Raw genomic sequence first — 6,000 nt, 5'->3', positions numbered from 1 at the left:
AGCACACAGTAGGTACTCAACAAATTATCCTAGGCTAATGAGTTGTATTCACTGGGGTAGATTCATTTCTGTGGGGTGCTCTGCACAGCCCTGGTGTGGGAAAGTCCCATTGTACATTCCACTCCTCGTTCATCTATTTTCCACTTCTGTGACCCTCAGTGCATTAAAAAAAAAAAAACACTCTACTTATCTCACGGGATCACTGAGAGAACAAAAAAAAGACATACGTGTGAACATGCCTTGTGAACTACCAGGTACAACATAATACAGTGAGGCAGCAACTCAGCCTTTAGTGGCCATAAAACATGATCCCTGATCCACATACAAACTTTGGGGAGCACACAGTCCCCTAGAATACGGTACCCTATCAACTTAAGAAGTCTTGGGGAACTGATGCCTCAGGTACTCAATTCCTGATGGACCCAAACACTCAGAGTTCCCATCAGCCAGCGGCTAGAGGACTCTTAAGCTGTGGACAGGTTCTATGATAAAATTCAGGGCTCCCCTGAGAACTTCACAGCTTCCCTGGGGGTCAGGGCTGGGCCCAGGGGTGCCCCGAACCTGGCAGGGCTAGTCTCCACACTCCATTTTGTTTTCACTTGGGAGAAATCATGGTGGTGAACACCGCTTATTTCCAGGGTCCCCCAAATGCCCCCATTTCCTTTTCACACTCTCACCGTCTGTCACTTATTTTATCTGTTTCAGCATTCATGTGCATGTACCCATAATTAAAACAGATAATATATTTTTCACCTGTAGCAGTCAGGATGAGCTAAATTTGTCTATAGGACCAAACAATCCCTGAATCTCAGGGGAATAACACAGCACCACACTGTTTATTTCTCACTCACTAAACCTGCCTGGTGCAGGTGGGTAGGAGGGCTCTGCTTCTCTTAGTCTCTCACAAACCCAGGTGACATAGGTGCCATCTCAATCAGTACTTGCACTGTAATAAGAAAGGCAGGGCAAAGGGAACAGGGTGAACCACATGTCACCTCCACTCCTGTTGCATTGGCCAGATCAAGTCCTAATTTTAATGGGATCAGAGAAGCATAACTCTACCATATTCCTGAGAGGGAAACAGAAATATTTATGAAATGGTATTAAGCACAACCATAACTCTTGTGGTAAGCAGAATGATGACCCTTCAAAAATGTGCACATCCTACTCCCCGGGTCACATAATTTTGGGTGGCAAAGGGGAATGAGGTTGCAGATGGAATTAAGGTTGCTAATCAGCTGACATTTACACAACAAGATTATCCTCAATCATCCAGATGGGCAAAATGAGATCACAAGGGAGGACAGTGTAGAAAAGAACAGAAAGAGAGAGATTTGATGTCAGAAGCATGAGCAGAGTGACGCAATGCAGCTGGTTTTGCATACGGAGGAAGGGACCGTAAACCAAGGAATGCAGGCAGCCTCTGAAGCTGGAAGAGGCAGGGAAACATTTTGCTTTAGAGACTCCAAAAGGCCTGCTGACACATGGATTTCAATCCAGTGAGATGCGTGTCGGACTTCTGAACTACAGGACTGTAAGATAATTTGTGCTGTATTAAGCTACTAACATTTGCAATAATTCATTACCTCAACACTAGGACACTAGTCCTATACACCTCACCTTTAAAAGTCCCATTTGGTATTACTTCTAACTATTAAAGAAAGACATGATCAAACTGGGAACATGAAGAAGGAGAAAAATAAAATATAAAATTACCCATAATAAAAGCTTTTGGTGTGTGCCTTTTCAATATTATTTTCTGCATGTACATACATATACATTTTTTATGCATGTTATAAAATTAGATTACACAGCATAGTTCTGCAGCCTGCCTTTCCATGATGCAAAAGGTCTGGACCATTTTTCTGTGACTGAAAGGGGCTAACTGTGCTATCCAGTACACTCACATGTGGCTAATGAGAACCTGAGATGTGGCTAGTCTGAATTGAGATGTACTGTATGTGAAAAATATACACCAGACTTCAAAGACTTAGTATGAAAAAGATGTAAAATACCTCACCCATAATTTTTATATTGATTATAAGTTGAAAAATATTTTGGCTATACTGGGTTAAATATATTACTACAATTAGTTTCACTTATTTCTTTGGACTATTTTAATGTGGCTACTAGAAAAATTAAAGTTCTCCATATGACTAGCTTTATATTTGTATTGGACAGCACTGTTCTAACCAATAAGATTTTACATGCAAATGCTTGTTCTTAGTAGAGAGCTGACTGAAGACCTTATTTTACCATGTCTCTCTTTCTTAGGGTGAGGGGCGGGTCCACCTTTGAGAAAAGAGGTGAGTTTCCTCTGCACCCCACCCTGGTCTGACGTTAGCTGCAGCGAGCTTTCTTTGGGTGTGGGATGGTGCTGCGGCTGATGCGTTTAGAACACTCGACCATCCCCCCTGTAAACCACAACGCGGCCTTTGGTGCTTCCCAAGCTCTGTGCCAGAGCATCGGTGACAGTGAAGGTCTCCCCAGCAGAGGCTGTTCTTCTGGGCATGTGCGGAGCCAAGTCTTCTGGAACTATGTTGAACATTGCCAATTTCTTAGCACAGGAAGTTCTGAGAAAGAAGTTCCGAGAAGATCATCCTTTTCAGATGATCACTCGCAGCATTTGCTTGGTGGATAACAATGCCACTGAAAAGAAACCACAGCATCATTTTACAATACCGGTCTCCGAACGTTTCCTTGGATGCTCATCTACATCTTGAATGCGGTCAGGTTGAAAGGGCTACCCCAGACCCATCCTTTTCTGATGGGCCGTTTCTAACTGTGACTCAGTAATCTTTTGTGTGTGTGTGAAATTTGGAAGTAGAAATACGTTATATGCAAAAGAATGAACAGATCTGCCCCCAAAGGTTGTCAAATACTGGAACTACTGCTATTTTAGGTCTCAGAAAGGTCATTTTTGTTGTTGCTTTTTAACTGCTCAGTCCCTCACATTTTCTTAATTGACAAAATTATTCATGGCTCTTCCCATGGACACTATAGCAACGATTCGAAAGGATTGAAGGGTTGAAAGGATTGAAATGGTTTTCCACTTTTTAGGAAAAAGTGCTGACTTTGTTTCGGGGTCCATTCATTCCTTTTACCTCCTGGTGCTGTAATTCACCTTTGGAGGCGGTGTACACACTTTCCCCTTTGCAGGGAACCCAGCGCAGGTTGGGGGGGGCGGGGCAGGGCCTTCCAGGGGATCGGGAATGCAGAGCAGTGATGGAACATGCGTGGCAGAAGTTCCCTTCAGATTTTATTCCACAAGTGACATCTTTTCAACTAATTTTAAGGTAACACATTGACCTGGTGACTGTCAAGGTCAGGATGGAAAGGTATAGGATGAGTGAGACTATTCCTTTGCTTCTCTACCAATCAAGGAATCCTTGCCTCCCTCACCTGGATATGCCTTTGGTTGGGGATCACTTTGAAAGGGATCGGTTCTCGCTGTTGTGAATACCGAATGAAAATCTAACTTCTGGTATCTTCCACCCTGCCATCCAGGTTTTTCTTGGGGGCATGCAGAAATCCCTCTCCTTTCACTGAGCCATCTTTTGCTCTGGTGTAGACCGTGGGCTTGAGTCAGACCGCCCGAGTCTTCCTCAGACTTCTAGTGTAAAATGAATACTTCTTCATTTTACCCATATTCTCTACTTTTTCCATTGCACTTATCACCATCTGACATGTTCTTGTTTATTGTCTCTTCTGTCCTCTAGGAGGGCAGGTTCTTATTATTATCTGAACAGTGCTTGGCATTTATAGGCATACGATGCTGTCTGGTTTCATACTTCTAGAGATCAGCAAGACCCCTACTCCATCCCTTCATTTCCCTGAAAGAAAAAGAGCTTTCCCCCTAATTGTTTTAACAAAAGTTGTAGAATTGAGTTTCATTGGTCTGTTCAGGACCCTTTGCCTGTCCCCAACAAATAGCTGTGGCCAAAAAGATAGGCTACATTGTTTGGCCCCTCTTGAGTTGTATGCCCAACTGGAACAGGATTTGATTCTGCTAGAACCACAGGCCTGGGAGTGGGGGAAGGTTGGCTTCTGGAAGGCAATCAAATATTGCTATTAGAGGTTGGAAGGAAGGAACACAGAGCAGGCAAAAAGGACAGAGGGAGGAATGAATGTTCATAGGTCTATCTGTCATGCACTGTACATGTATTGCATCACTTAATTTGTGGCACTATCTCAACGAAGTAAAAGTGGCTACTGTTAGGGTGGTCGATGACATGGGCTGTGAAAGAATTCACAAAGAGAACAGAGCATAGAGAGTAAAGTTTTATTCACTCTCCAAGAAAGAAGAGGGGCGTGGTATGGAGAGATACACCAGCATTGAAGGGTGGGGCCTTTGAGTTTTTATTGCATTATAAATGGATTTAAAAAGGAAATATGACCAAAGACACTGAAATACGGAACAGGCTGACAGGGACCAGAGGGGAGAGTGGAGAGAATCACAGGGGAAAAGGGGATGGATTCACATGAACAAGTATAAAGGACACATGGACAATAACTAAGGTGGGGTGTGGAAATAGGAGGGAGGTGGGGAGCACTGGCGGGGGGGGGCAAGGCTGGGAATATAAGACTGAAAACTGTACTTGAACAAGAATTAAATTAAAAAAAGGATGGGGGTGTGCTGTTGTCAGGCCTCTGGGCTGTGGGGGTGTTGTAACCTGAGGCTGCAGTTTGTTCCACTGTTATCTTCCACCTGGGACAGCAGGGAGTGGTTAGTTCTGTTCCTGCTTCCAGTAATTACCAGCCCTGGGGACAGGCTCAGAAGAGTAACATGACAGTCTGGTTTAACAAGGTCACAGGCCTGCTTGGTAAATGGTGGCACAGTAGCAAATGGCTCTTGCTTTATCCTTTCAGCTACGGTTTCAGAGAGGTGAAAGCAGACTTCAGAAAGTTGTGAGCCGGGGACTCAAATCCAGGCCTGTTAGGCTCCAGAACAGAACCCATATATGCCATTGTCTCTATCCATCCCTTTGGCTCAAGTTCTTTTCATGTATCACCTTCAGTTAGTTACCATGAATTTTCGTGATTGGCTGTGTGCTTTCCTACCCATTCAGTGTTACTAGGTAACCACTCAGCGGGATCTAGGCCAGCCTCTGTGCCCTCAGTTGTGCCTATCTTTGCCACATTCTCCTGACCAACTTTATGTTATTAATAGATTCTCCACTTCTGCCCACCTCTCCGTCAGTCTGAGGCAGCTCCCTTTCCATCTCTTTCGTGACTTCTCTGAAGCTTTCCCTGTGAACTCTAACATTTATTGTCATCCTTGTGAACTCTGGACCAATGGTGGGAGTGGGCATGGGAAAAATGGCAACAAATTACCACCTAGACAAGTCCCATAAAAAGATTTTTGACCGGGTAAACCCTTAATAAGAAGCCTTAATAAATGTTGATGGGGTATAAACCAACTTCTGCCTCAATGAGCACTTTTCGATGTGGCCGAAAGGTTTCACTTCCCAGAGTGTCTGTTAAATTGAGGACAGAGACTTCCTGAGAAAGAATGCATCTCACTGAATATCTGTCCTATTATGTAGCAGAGTCTGGTACATAGTAAGCCCTCATTCAACTGTATGTTAAATCAATACCATGTATCTTTTGTGCCCCAGTGTATCCTCCACAGTGCTGGCTGAATTGATTTTTTAAAATCAAATATTTAGCCCCGGCTGGTGTAGCTCAGTGGACAGGGCGCAGGCTGGGAACCATAGGGTTACCAGTTTCGGTTCCCAGTCAGGGCACCTGCCTGGGTTGCAGGCCAGATCCCCAGTAGGGGACGCGTGAGAGGCAACCACACATTGATGTTTCTCTCCTTCCCTTCCCTTCTCTCTAAAAATAAATAAATAAAACATTTTTAAAAAAGAAATCACTTATTTATTTATTTATTTATTTATTTTTAGGCAGAGGGGAAGGGAGGAAGAGGGGGAGAAAAATATCAAGGTGAGAGGAAAACAGCCCTCAGTCACCTCTAGTAGGAGCCCTGACTGGAGAACA

Source organism: Sturnira hondurensis, unplaced genomic scaffold (genome assembly GCF_014824575.4).
Source record: "Sturnira hondurensis isolate 20B ecotype Veracruz unplaced genomic scaffold, ASM1482457v3 Scaffold0006413, whole genome shotgun sequence".
Classification (NCBI taxonomy): Eukaryota; Metazoa; Chordata; class Mammalia; order Chiroptera; family Phyllostomidae; genus Sturnira; species Sturnira hondurensis.
This window is presented reverse-complemented; position numbering follows the sequence as displayed.